An 11,928-nucleotide genomic window follows, 5' to 3' on the forward strand; every position below is an offset into this window, starting at 1 on the left:
TTGGTGGCTCTCAGATCAATGGGCAGAGTTTGGTGGCTCTCAGATCAATGGGCAGAGTTTGGTGGCTCTCAGATCAATGGGCAGAGTTTGGGGGCTCTCAGATCAAGGGGCAGAGTTTGGGGGCTCTCAGATCAATGGGCAGAGTTTGGGGGCTCTCAGATCAATGGGCAGAGTTTGGGGGCTCTCAGATCAATGGGCAGAGACTGTAGTTAAATGGTGGGCAGAGACTGAAGTTAAATGACGGGCAGAGACTGTATGTAAACGACGGGCAGAGACTGTAGTTAAATGATGGGCAGAGACTGTAGTTAAATGACGGGCAGAGACTGTAGTTAAATGACGGGCAGAGACTAGTTAAATGACGGGCAGAGACTGTAGTTAAATGACGGGCAGAGACTGTAGTTAAATGACGGGCAGAGACTAGTTAAATGACGGGCAGAGACTAGTTAAATGACGGGCAGAGACTAGTTAAATGACGGGCAGAGACTAGTTAAATGACGGGCAGAGACTAGTTAAATGACGGGCAGAGACTAGTTAAATGACGGGCAGAGACTAGTTAAATGACGGGCAGAGACTAGTTAAATGACGGGCAGAGACTGTCAAACATCGTAGACAAAATGATGGCCAGAGACTGACATAGTTAAGTGATGGCATTACGTGATTACGGCGTATCATCAAGAACTGACGTCGAAGCTATGAAGAAAAACCTTTTTTTTAAAAAAAAAACAAAAAAACAACGAGTTTGTTAATTAGTTAACTACATGCAACCCACCCATTAAATATCCACATATTTTTCTTTCAGACGAGTTTGCTAATGGTGACAATGGAAAATATTCTGCCAAGCACCACACCAATGAATCTCGTGATAGCCGTGTTGTTGTTGAAATGTTGAAGTTCCTAGTTGAGAAATATTAGCTTGTTTATATCTATACAAGTAATTACAAGTTAAACAAGCAAAACTACAGAAGTAATAGTTAGAGGATTGCACACATCAACGGTCTGGTTTATTAAAGCTGATATTCAAGTAGGGTCCCATTGGAGCTTTTCATCTAACACAGGCGCTTACTGAACAAGCTTGGGGGACTTTTTTCAAATAATTAATTTGATTAACCGGAGTTTAATTTAATTACAAACTCCATGGCCGGAGATAATGGCGGGTGTTGCGAATGATCGGAGCCGGTGCCGGCTAATACGCCGGTGTTCCCCTGTACGTTGGCCGTCCGGATTTCTGTCGCCAAAAGATATTGTTGGTCCGTCCAGCAAGAGAAGCGCTGCACTCTCCCAGCAGACGGTAATGACCTCCTGTTTTGATTATGTTCCAGAGAGCACTTGAAACAAGTTAAAACGCCTGAATGGCGAGCGGCGAGGGTGGAACACCGACTGGTCTGGCTGTAAGGACGGGAGCCGCTGGGGGGGAGAGCTTTATGCTAGCAGACAAACCTCTGCTTCACCTCTTCACCCCCGGCCTGCCCTGTTGTCTCCCCGCCTCACATCTCTTCCTGTCGGCCCTTATGCTCGGCCCTCTTGTCGGCCCTCTCCTACCGATCTCAAGTAAATGATTGGGCTGCTTGCTCCCCCCGTGAAAAATTCCCCATTATCAACATCGCCACAGGCGAGCTCTTGTTTAGCCTTCGGCGACGCTTGGCTCAAAGACTCTATTCATTAGCAATGACATTTTTTAAAAATAATTATTTTATTTTGTCAAGAAAGCAAGGAGATATACACAACTCGGGGTTAGTTCACTCCACATTATTCAATGATTCTAGGCGATGTCAAGTTACTTTTCAAAAACTTAATTACCACTTCATTCCCCGACAATATACAGCTAGTGCCATGTGAATGTCTGTCTATCTGAGGCTATGCTGGAGCCATCAACATTTGTCAGTGGCCCACTTAAGCTGCTGGGCCACATGCTGAAGGTGGCCCTAGCAAGCTTCAGGTCCCAGTACTTTGGGCGGGGGGGGGGGGGGTGCGGGCTTCAGTAGGTATAAGGTCCCAATACTTGTGGCCCCAGCAAGGTCTCAATACTTGTGGCCCCAGTAGGTATAAGGTCCCAATACTTTTAGCCGCAGTAGGTATAAGGTCCCAATACTTTTAGCCGCAGTAGGTATAAGGTCCCAATACTTTTAGCCGCAATAGGTGTAAGGTCCCAATACTTGTGGCCCCAGCAAGGTCCCAATACTTGTGGCCCCAGTAGGTGTAAGGTCCCAATACTTGTGGCCCCAGCAAGGTCCCAATACTTGTGGCCCCAGTAGGTGTAAGGTCCCAATACTTGTGGCCCCAGTAGGTGTAAGGTCCCAATACTTGTGGCCCCAGTAGGTGTAAGGTCCCAATACTTGTGGCCCCAGTAGGTGTAAGGTCCCAATACTTTTAGCCGCAGTAGAAGTAAGGTCCCAATACTTAGGTTTCCCCCCAGTCACCCCCCCCCACCCCCATCCCCCATCGTAGCCTGATGTGTAGACCATCTGGAGTAAAAGACTTTGTGTTTACACGGCCGCAGTGTTGATACTGCCTGAGGCTGGGTACCGCCTATGGCTGAGTGAGATGGACTAACGACGTCACACCGGACCGTGTGCCGGTGCCGCCAGAGTGAAATGGAACCAAGTCTCCCACACAACTGGCCTGGAACTTTACCAAATGGCGGCGTTGAACTTGGGTAGCATCAGCTAGTCGCAAACACGAAAAAGGGGAGGTAAACATGGTCGTTTTAAAAGAGCTCTAGTTAAGATGGGGTAATGTTGACAGGGGTCCAGTGATCTCCCTGCTATGTAAATTAGCTTTTGTCACGTGTTTGGTCGGCGCGAGCGGGGACAGAAGGGAATGTTGGAGAACAAAATGGAGGACATCTTACTGCTCACCCGTCTGCTCGCTGACTGCTCACTCGCCTGCTCTATGGACGTCCATTGTCACGTGTTTTTAACTCGTCTGCTCCGCCGTTGTTTCTTTAAAAAAATGGCAGCCATTAAATTAAATGTTGGAGTTTGAGTTCTTTGTCTTCACACTGCTAAAGTATCAGATACTGGAAATACTCTGTTTTCTCTTCCATGTTTTTTACGTTTTACTTTCCTTTGAAAGTCTGAAAGTTTACATTAACTCAAGGAAAAATGTGTGAACGACTAGAGCTGAACAGCGCGGCAAAATACGGTCGTTGAATGACACCAGCACCACATTTGATGGACGGCGTGGCCTAACGGTAGAGCGCGACACTGCTCTGATGGGTTTCTAACATCGTTGGGGAAAGTAAAAGCGGCTGGGCATAGTGTTTACAATACTATCCCTTCATACGCCGAGGTCACAAAAAATAGGTCAACTCTACTTTATTTGACCCATCTGGCTACATCACCATCAAGTTTCATCAACCCCACAACATCAACTTTGGCCACACAAACAACACACATCAATGTTTTATGTGCTAACAACCTAACACGTTTAATGGACTGCACAGACCGACTTCATCCTATCGAACCGACCTGATTGTTAGTCCCCTCCCCCACCGCAGTTATGTAGTAGCACCCCATGTCGCTCCCCCTCCCCCACCGCAGTTATGTAGTGGCACCCCATGTCGCTCCCCCTCCCCCACCGCAGTTATGTAGTAGCACCCCATGTCGCTCCCCCTCCCCCACCGCAGTTATGTAGTAGCACCCCATGTCGCTCCCCCTCCCCCACCGCAGTTATGTAGTGGCACCCCATGTCGCTCCCCCTCCCCCACCGCAGTTATGTAGTAGCACCCCATGTCGCTCCCCCTCCCTCACCGCAGTTATGTAGTGGCACCCCATGTCGCTCCCCCTCCCCCACCGCAGTTATGTAGTAGCACCCCATGTCGCTCCCCCTCCCCCACCGCAGTTATGTAGTAGCACCCCATGTCGCTCCCCCTCCCCCACCACAGTTATGTAGTGGCACCCCACACAGCTCCAGGCTCGCGCCGTCCCCAGAGCTCCTACCTGTGCCGTACCTCCCCATGTCCCCAGAGCTCCTACCTGTGCCGTACCTCCCCATGTCCCCCAGCAGGTGCCTCCACTGAGTCAATCAACGATTGCACAATGGCCACTGTTGGCCACCGTTGGCCAGATTTCATCGATCACTGGCCAGATAAACATGGCGGCGGGAGGTCAACAAGTGCAGCAGGGCGTGGAGAATCTGATAAATCACAGGCAGGAAACAACAACCATAAAACAACAAACATGAAACAACATACATGAAACAACAGACAGGAATCAACAGGGGGAAAAAGGTTTTACAACAAGCAGCAACAGACATGCAACAACAAGCATGAAACATTAATAGAAATAGAAATAGTCTTGAAAATAGATCAAATACAAAAAGGTGACTTAAAACATTGAAGTACATAGGGCCATATGTCAAGGCTTAAATCAATCTTTTAGCTCTGCACTATGGAATTATAAAGAGACGAAGTTGAGAAAATACAACCATAGGGTTCATAGGCCTACATGGCTTTACAGTCGGATGTAACCTTTTGTTTTGGCAATGCGTGTACACCAGAAGGTTTTTAATTCATTAAAACAAATTGTAGAAAAAAAAATAATGTGATAAAACATTAGTATTACTACCAGCGGTACAGCACTAGACTGCTAACCCGAAAGTTTCAAGTTCGGATACCGGTTTCGATTCTGTTGGAAGTCCCTGAGTCCACCCAGCTCTAATGGGTACCCGACTCGCTTTAGGAAAACAAAAGCGGCTGTGCATAGCGCTGACAACACTACCCCGTTGTATGCCGAGGGCTCTCTAAACAGATGAGCTCTACTTCATCTGCCCCATGTGTTTTGGGCAAGAACGGGAAAAGATGACGATGATTACCAATCCATTTGCAATGGTCGGTTGGTCACATTCTTTAAAAGACGGAGTTTCGCCGAAAATATAAGAACCAAGAAAAATATAACATGTATTTCTAATTGTAAACATATTATAATTATAACTATTTAGAAATACACATATTTGACCATTTTATTTTTACGAAAGCAGTTTTCAGTATTAGTAACATTTGAATTGTTTAAAACCAGAATTTGGATCTAAAGAGATCTGAGGACTCGAGATTTAGTAGCGTTCTACAGTAGTCAATTGCGTTTTCTAAGTTCACAGTTACAGATACAAAACTAATGATACTATCACACAGTACAATAAAGCTTGTCAATTTTTGTTAGGGTTGGGATGGCATTTAAAGTGGACCGGGTTATAGAAATGGTAGATTTATCAAATCAATAGTTCTAAAAATATGCTGTGTCATGACAATATGATGTCAAATTGTAAATTTCTGAAGGTTTTTGAGAACCAGGAACATACTTACCGTTCAAAAGTTTCTTGAAACCTACACGTAGCTTCTGATACTTATAAATGTAATTTCACCATACAACTAAAACGTTACTCAACAAAGCGGTGGTTGGGAAACTGGCCGTGGAGCAAGGTACTAGATCCAATATTCTAGTTGAAAGAAACTTACGGACAGGACAGTGGCGTAGGCAAAGGTGGGGGTGGGGTGTGGGGGGGGTGGGTTATATATAGTCATATATATATATATATATATATATATATATATATATATATATATATATATATATATATATATATATATATATATATATAGTCATATATATAGTCATATATAAATAGTCATACATATAGTCAAATATATATAGTCATATATATAGTTGCCAGATAAGTTGCCAACTTGCTTCTGAAGCTGCGACTGTCGAATAAAAGATTTCAAGTCCAACTATAGACTGAGGTTAACTCCAACTATAGACCGACGTTAACTCCAACTATAGACTGACGTTAACTACAACTATAACGTTAACATCAACTATAGACTGACGTTAACATATGTTTTTCTAGATGAACTAAGGGAGGCGTCTACAATTTGCTCAAACTTTTAGCTCCCATTAGCCGCGCTGTGACGTAGAGAATGTCTGTATGTAGTCCCACGCTGCAGCGATTACTGGCGTATGAATACATCAAGGTAAGAGGCAACATTTGTGTGTAGACTCAGAAGACAGAGGTCGGGTGTAATTCAAGGTAATAGCGTGATTCTTCCCACCCGATCTACGAACCTCAACTCTGGCCAGCGCGAGGAGATAATTAGGGACAATTTTCTCACCCGGTTTCTTCCCCTGAACAGCGCGACGGGATACCCCGTGGATAGATAGTGTTGTAAACATTGGACTTTTTTTTAAGGCGATTCGACTCCGGCATAAAGGCCCTTTCAATGTGCGCGGTTTTCTTTCTTTCCCCCCATGTTAGCTTGGACAAAAGGAATGTCAGACCAGAGACTTGCCCGGCTACACCAAGAAATGCCTGAAATAAGTTGAGTCAATCTCTAGCGTAAAGCATTTGATTCACTATTTACAAGTGTTGCAAATTTACACACTGGGTATGGTGGTTATTTAACAGAGAAAAAAGTCACAAGTTCTAATGCGGAATATTTTTTTTTAAAGTTCGCTTATTTACGCATGCCAGGACACGAGTCTCGGGACTGTGGTGATGTGGTGCTAGAGGGGGGGGGGGGGGAATGAGGGAATGAGGGGGTGGGAATAAAGCATATCAAAGTATTGTTAAAAACGCCGATGGCTGGCGCATTCAGCTGAAGAAAACGAGCGTAAAATGTTCCTAAACGGGCTGCCCCGTTTACTACTTGGTGTGATGCTGAATGGCCCAGTGAACGCCGAGGTGCAGAGCTGAGTTAGAAAGGCGCCACAGGGAGTCACTTTTATGCTTGGGAGAACATTCCCCCCCCCCCCCCCACAGACACTCTTGTTATATTTTTTTTATTTCATCAATTATTCGGGTGTGTTTGGTCTGTACGCTACAGCAGCTCTCAAAATACAGCTCCCACTATATACTATATCAGCTCTACAGCTCCCACTATACACAACATCAGCTCTACAGCTCCCACTATACACTATATCAGCTCTACAGCACCCACTATACACTATATCAGCTCTACAGCACCCACTATACACAACATCAGCTCTACAGCTCCCACTATACACTACATCAGCTATACAGCTCCCACTATACACTATATCAGCTCTACAGCTCCCACTATACACTATATCAGCTCTACAGCACCCACTATACACTAAATCAGCTATACAGCTCCCACTATACACTACAGCACATCTACAGCTCCCACTATACACTACAGCAGCTCTACAGCTCCCACTATACACTACATCAGCTATACAGCTCCCACTATACACTACAGCAGCTCTACAGCTCTCACTATACACTACAGCAGCTCTACAGCTCCCACTATACACTACATCAGCTATACAGCTCCCACTATACACTACAGCACATCTACAGCTCCCACTATACACAACAGCAGCTCTACAGCTCCCACTATACACTACATCAGCTATACAGCTCCCACTATACACTATATCAGCTCTACAGCTCCCACTATACACTACATCAGTTCTACAGCTCCCACTATACACTACAGTAGCTCTACAGCTCCCACTATAAACTACATCAGCTATACAGCTCCCACTATACACAACATCAGCTATACAGCTCCCACTATACACTAAATCAGCTATACAGCTCCCACTATATACTACAGCAGCTCTACAGCTCCCACTATACACTACAGCAGCTCTACAGCACCCACTATACACTACAGCAGCTCTACAGCTCCCACTATATACTACAGCAGCTCTACAGCTCTCACTATACACTACAGTAGCTCTACAGCTCCCACTATACACTACATCAGCTCTACAGCTCCCACTATACACTACAGCAACTATACAGCTCCCACTATACACTACAGCAGCTCTACAGCTCCCACTATACACTACAGCAACTATACAGCTCCCACTATACACATCATCAGCTATACAGCTCCCACTATATACTACAGCAGCTCTACAGCTCCCACTACATACTACAGCAGCTCTACAGCTCCCACTACATACTACAGTAGCTCTGCTATGAAACTACAGCTCCCCTGCAAGCATTCTCTACGCTAGTCTTTGGATCAAGTCTAAAATAATTCTAGCTGGCTTAAAATCACACATGTAGGTGGTATAATATTACATGACATCGCTGATAAACTAGGAAGTTTGTGAAGGAAGTTTGTGATTATTGGCTTATTGTAAGTTGTTATAGGCATGGATTGTAGCCATGTTGTTTGGTGATTGTAAATGGCGCGTAATTCTAGCCATGTTGTTTGGTGATTGTAAATGGCGCGTAATTCTAGCCTTGTTGTTTGGTGATTGTAAATGGCGCGTAATTCTAGCCTTGTTGTTTGGTGATTGTAAATGGCGCGTAATTCTAGCCTTGTTGTTTGGTGATTGTAAATGGCGCGTAATTCTAGCCTTGTTGTTTGGTGATTGTAAATGGCGCGTAATTCTAGCCTTGTTGTTTAGTGATTGTAAATGGCGCGTAATTCTAGCCTTGTTGTAGGGTTGTTACATATCGTTGGGTTGACGGATACATCTATGTTGACGGATACACCTATGTTGGATACACCTATGTTAACGGATGATACACCTATGTTGACTGATACATCTATGTTGACGGATGATACACCTATGTTGACTGATACATCTATGTTGACGGATGATACACCTATGTTGACTGATACATCTATGTTGACGGATGATACACCTATGTTGACGGATACACATATGTTGACGGATGATACACCTACGTTGACTGATACATCTATGTTGACGGATACACCTATGTTGATGGATACACCCATGTTAACGGATGATACACATATGTTGACGGATACACCTATGTTGATGGATGATACACCTATGTTGACTGATACATCTATGTTGACGGATACACCCATGTTAACGGATGATACACCTATGTTGACTGATACACCTATGTTGACTGATACATCTATGTTGACGGATACACCCATGTTAACGGATGATACACCTATGTTGACGGATACACATATGTTGACGGATGATAGACCTATGTCGGATACACCTAAGTTGACGGATACACCTATGTTGGATACACCTATGTTTGATACGCCTATGTTGACGGATACACCTATGTCGGATACACCTATGTTAACGGATAAACCTATGTTGACGGATACACCTATGTTGACGGATACACCTATGTTGAAGGATACACCTATGTCGGATACACCTATGTTAACGGATAAACCTATGTTGACGGATACACCTAAGTTGACGGATACACCTATGTTGACGGATACACCTATGTTGACGGATACACCTATGTTGACGGATACACCTATGTTGGATACACCTATGTTGACGGATACACCTATGTTGACGGATCCGCTAATGTTAACGAAGGCTGCATGTCTAATGATCGCCACCCCCTAAACTGCCAGCACATTGTAATTACAACCAGCGCAGGCCGACAGTTCCAGCACCGTACGTGGGAGATGAAAGCTCCAAGATTAAAGGCCGACAAAAAATGTCTCCATTTGAACCGTCAGCAAACATCTCAGCTATGTCCACCGGCTCTACTGCCAACACTGTACGGCCGTGCACGCGGTAATTCTTCAGTTAGTCGAGGTGAGTTTTCTCACTCGAAACACCTGGCAAATCGTGGCTAAACTTTTCACAACATTTCAACCCCAACAGCCGCCGACGTAAAGTGATAAGCAGCAGGATAAAATCCTGTGTAGACTTAATGCATTTATGTCTTGTTTGGACTTTATTGACGTTTTAATTCTCTTGCAATTGCTAAAATGTTTTTTTCCCTTGCATGTGATTGAGACTAAAATTGTACCGTTTAGTGAAGGCCATACATGGCTTATGTTGTCTACAGTTGTCTGACGGACTACATTGGATTTGGTGTGTGTAGAATATAATGTGGTTGTGTATGATGTGGTTGTGTGTGATGTGGCTGTGTGTGATGTGGCTGTGTGTGATGTGGTTGTGTATTCACGATGTGGCTGTGTGATGTGGTTGTGTGTGATGTGGCTGTGTGTGATGTGGCTGTGTGTGATATGGTTGTATGATTTGGTTGTGTATTCACGATGTGGCTGTGTGATGTGGTTGTGTGTGATGTGTCTGTGTGTGATGTGGTTGTGTGTGATGTGGTTGTGTATTCACGATGTGGCTGCGTGATGTAGCTGTGTGTGATGTGGCTGTGTGTGATGTGGCTGTGTGTGATGTGGCTGTGTTCGGTGTGGTTGTGTGTGATGTGGCTGTGTGTGATGTAGCTGTGTGTGATGTGGCTGTGTGTGATGTGGCTGTGTGTGATGTGGCTGTGTTCGGTGTGGTTGTGTGTGATGTGGCTGTGTGTGATGTGGCTGTGTGTGATGTGGCTGTGTGTGATGTGGCTGTGTGTGATGTGGTTGTGTGTGATGTGGCTGTGTGTGATGTGGCTGTGTGTGATGTGGTTGTGTGTGATGTGGTTGTGTGTGATGTGGCTGTGTGTGATGTGGCTGTGTGTGATGTGGTTGTGTGTGATGTGGCTGTGTGTGATGTGGTTGTGTGTGATGTGGTTGTGTGTGATGTGGCTGTGTGTGATGTGGCAGTGTGTGATGTGGTTGTGTGTGATGTGGTTGTGTGTGATGTGGCTGTGTGTGATGTGGCTGTGTGTGATGTGGTTGTGTGTGATGTGGCTGTGTGTGATGTGGCTGTGTGTGATGTGGTTGTGTGATGTGGTTGTGTGTGATGTGGCTGTGTGTGATGTGGCTGTGTGTGATGTGGCTGTGTGTGTTGTGGTTGTGTGTGGCGATGTGGCTGTGTGTGATGTGGCTGTGTGTGATGTGGCTGTGTGTGATGTGGCTGTGTGTGATGTGGCTGTGTGTGATGTGGTTGTGTGTGATGTGGTTGTGTGTGATGTGGCTGTGCGTGGCTGTGTGTGATGTGGCTGTGTGTGATGTGGTTGTGTGTGATGTGGCTGTGTGTGATGTAGCTGTGTGTGATGTGGCTGTGTGTGATGTAGCTGTGTGTGATGTGGCTGTGTGTGATGTGGTTGTGTGTGATGTGGCTGTGTGTGATGTGGTTGTGTGTGATGTGGCTGTGTGTGATGTGGTTGTGTGTGATGTGGCTGTGTGTGATGTGGCTGTGTGTGATGTGGTTGTGTGATGTGGTTGTGTATGACGATATGGCTGTGTGATGTGTCTGTGTGTGATGTGGTTGTGTGATGTGGCTGTGTTCGGTGTGGTTGTGTGTGATGTGGCTGTGTGTGATGTGGTTGTGTGATTTGGTTGTGTGATTTGGTTGTGTATTCACGATGTGGCTGTGTGATGTGGCTGTGTGTGATGTGGCTGTGTGTGATGTGGCTGTGTTCGGTGTGGTTGTGTGTGATGTGGCTGTGTGTGATGTGGTTGTGTATGACGATATGGCTGTGTGATGTGTCTGTGTGTGATGTGGTTGTGTGTGATGTGGTTGTGTGTGACAAAAGTTATTGTCTATAGATCAAGCAATAATAAGTTGTTGAACACCAAAATGCAAGAACATTTTTAAAAGAACATCTTTATTGTAATGCACATCTTTATTACATCTTTTCACAGTAAACCAAACATCTTTTGTAAGTGTATACTAGACCAAATACAGAGGGCGTTGTTTGTAATGCAGCGTTTAATAGTGAGAGACAACACCCTAAAACATCATGCCTGTGTCAGACCACGCCCTATGACAGACCACGCCCTATGACAGACCACGCCCTATGACAGACCACGCCCTGTGACAGACCACGCCCTGTGACAGACCACGCCCTATGACAGACCACGCCCTGTGACAGACCACGCCCTATGACAGACCACGCCCTGTGACAGACCACGCCCTGTGACAGACCACGCCCTGTGACAGACCACGCCCTGTGACAGACCACGCCCTGTGACAGACCACGACCTGTGACAGACCACGCCCTGTGACAGACCACGCCCTATGACAGACCACGCCCTGTGACAGACCACGCCCTGTGACAGACCACGACCTGTGACAGACCACGCCCTGT

General features: G+C 45.5%; 1 protein-coding gene across 1 annotated transcript in view; it reads right to left on the bottom strand.

The window, feature by feature from the left end:
* The window catches only part of LOC131955252 (transcription factor Sp9), a 43,252-nt gene extending 37,557 nt beyond the window's left edge, over positions 1-5,695 (bottom strand). The window contains exon 1 of the mRNA XM_059319287.1: positions 5,629-5,695. The gene's annotated coding sequence lies outside the window, so the exon portion shown is untranslated. The remainder of the gene's footprint in view (positions 1-5,628) is intronic.
* Positions 5,696-11,928: the final 6,233 nt, after the last annotated feature.

The sequence above is a fragment of the Physella acuta genome, unplaced genomic scaffold (genome assembly GCF_028476545.2).
Source record: "Physella acuta isolate Inbredline_101_S28 unplaced genomic scaffold, ASM2847654v3 ptg001059l, whole genome shotgun sequence".
Taxonomy (NCBI): domain Eukaryota; kingdom Metazoa; phylum Mollusca; class Gastropoda; family Physidae; genus Physella; species Physella acuta.